Below are 3,116 nucleotides of genomic sequence, written 5' to 3' on the forward strand. Positions count from 1 at the left end.
ATATATATATATATAATATATATATGCGTAGTCGGACCAAATGTACCAAGACTGTTGCCATAGTAAAGAACCAGAGATTCGTCTTGGACTCTTTGTACGGCATGCCATCTATGATTTAGCATTCGAGCTCATTTTCGCTGTTTAAAGCAATGCTTGCTTGGAAGGAACGTGTGAGGCGTGTGATCGTTGCATTGGCCATGAACCTGCATCACATTTTGCCAAAATCTTGTTGATACATGCTCAAAGGCCAACGCAAAGTTGCAGAAAAGTGTATGGAGAGGAGTGTACGAAACGTGAATCAAGAAAACTGAGAAAAATATCGCAGATATGTGTGCATCTGTGAGGGTAAATCGTCGACTCACCATCTGTTATGTTTTTCTGGACACTCACGATTCACTCACTTCTCGTATTAAAATTTAATAAATTCTCTCTTCTATCCGTAATGCCTCGACTTAATCGTCCAACTAATATTGACTTTTTCTTGCTCCGAGAGCTATTTTAATATAACGAATTACGCAATATGTTAAAAGTGATCATGAAATGGACTGACATGATGCATGTGTTTTAAGGGTTTTTCAAGTCACTCTCACAATGTACACACGGTAAGTTGCTTTGGCCAGTCTTCCAGTTACCCAAGAACATATCAATTATAGAAATGTTGTAAATCATATAACAAATCCAGTATAATGATGTATTTAACTCTTATGAAATACGTAAGATCGTACACAAAGATAGAGAAGGCGTTTGAGCTTCACGAAAGCTATAACGAACTCAGTGATTTTGATTTTTACTTATGAGAAGTCTAAGGTTCCCTTCTTGTATTGAACCTTTGCAAAACAGATAAAGATTTTAACGTCGCTGTCTCAAATTAACATCGCCGTGTCTCATGAGAACAACTGGAATTTCACAAAGATCTTGGCAATTGCAATTATCAAACGTGTCTACGAATTTTCCTTTGAATTGACTCTGTTCCATCAATTTCTTTTATAAGCCATTCTTGAAATCTTCGAATGTTTTGTCCACAAATTTAGACACAAAAATTAAACATTTATGTTTGATACTCACGCACACCATAGACTGATTCATTTTGGTTAAACGTTACCATATATTGTTTTGTTGTTTATCACCAACCATCATCGTTGTATTTTGCTAAATATAGTAATGCAGTTAGTCACGTATTTTTGAGTATAGATCTGAAACATTCGGGTTCAAACTTCAATTGTAGCTAAGTCGTGTAACAGTAAATCTATTCCAAAGCAGTTGTAGTTGCCAATAATTTTGGTTATCGTGAAGCAGAGAAATGTACGATGTTTCAGATTATACGTCTAAGTAGACAGGTGACATATTCATGAGTTCTCGTTATTCTAATATGCAGTAGAAGGACTGAATGCAAATAGCGGCAGGTGACTCATTTTTTCACGCTATTCAGTGTGTTTTGAATATTACAGAAACATGGACACAAACAAATGTATATGCACACACACGTCAACACGCATACACACGTGCCCAACGAAACATAAAAAAAAGAAAAAACACTTCAATTTAAAGCCCCTCATTTCCTTTTAAATTACTTTCATCACTATAGTATGGAATCTAAATCGAATATCTTAAATACTGATTAAGAAATAACTGAATAGGCATATTGTTAGTTGATGCAGCGCTCCATGTAGAAAACATCGGGCGAGCAAACACCTAGAGATTTCGATCAGTGTGTAACACACCTTTTCTGTTCAGGATAATCGATTTTATATACGACGGAAAGAGCCATTGATCTTAAGGTGTTTCAAACCGGATTTTGCTGTCACTACTGGCAACATGAGGGAAACCTTATCCATATCGTTGCGTTGAATGACTGCTCAATAAAACCCCTGACAGTATTTTTGTTATTGTGCGGCAGCTTTTGTGGCTTTTCATTCTGCGAGGTCAAATTTACCTTTCTTTCATGGTAGTTAAAATAAAATGCCAGCTGAATCCTGGAGTTGATGTAAGACTGCTGTTATGACAAACTTAGGAAGAATCATGATAATTATTGTGCTTCGTGTTATATTTTATCAACTGCCAATAAGCATGATTCAGTTTATTACCCAAATACTTATATTTTTTGCTTCTTCCACTTGCAAACGAATCTATCGAATTTACATCTATGCAGCCGCAACCGCACTTCGCCAAAAGTATTTTACATATACGAACGATCTAATTAAGCAAGTATGGAATATATGTCATAATATATTACAACTACTGCTTGATAAATTCTGACGCTTTACTACATGGCATTTAGTGTCCTATTAATATTCCAGCGGAAATAAACATTACATGTCCAACTAATTAAATAGATTCTATGAGATGCCTTAGAATATTTATGATCATGTATGTATTGAATTATCGTTTAAAGGACATCATTTTAAATGTGTCTTGGATGTAATATGGCATCTCTAAAACATTACGAGAAGTATGTACCCAAAGGAATGCACGAATTGGCTGTGACATATGACCATCCGTTAGTAAAAATCGATTGATAGTGTATATATATACATAAATTCAAGAAAAGAGATACGTGTGCATGCATACATGTATATCATCAAACAGACACACACACACATTTCCTCTCTCTCTCTCTCTCTCTCGCTCTCTCTCTCTCTCGCTCTCTCTCTCTCGCTCTCTCTCTCTCTCTCTCTCGCGCGCGCGCTCTCTCTCTCTCTCTCTCACTCTCTCTCTCTCTCTCTATCTCTCTGTCACCTACACATATATATTTATATATGTATGATATTTTAATTACTTTTTAACATTTTGACGGTTTCTTTTTTAACTTAGTATTTCAGTATATCTTCCTTCATTATCTCATGTGGAACTGCTATTTTGCAGGGATAGAAAGATGCAAAATACAACGCATACACCCTTTCATACTGTTATGTCTCAAGCTACTGCTATCTAGCACCTTCGGACGATCTCTACTCAACTGCAACACGACTGCTACTCAACAGTCACTCAACTCCTCTACCCCGGTTAGACTACCGCTATTTATAAGTCTTGCGCGATCCTACTTCTTCGCTTTGGGGCGTCGACACAACACATACAGACATATCTCTCTCTCTCTCTCTCTCTCTCTCTCTCTCTCT

The sequence above is a fragment of the Octopus bimaculoides genome, chromosome 14 (genome assembly GCF_001194135.2).
Source record: "Octopus bimaculoides isolate UCB-OBI-ISO-001 chromosome 14, ASM119413v2, whole genome shotgun sequence".
Taxonomy (NCBI): Eukaryota; Metazoa; Mollusca; class Cephalopoda; order Octopoda; family Octopodidae; genus Octopus; species Octopus bimaculoides.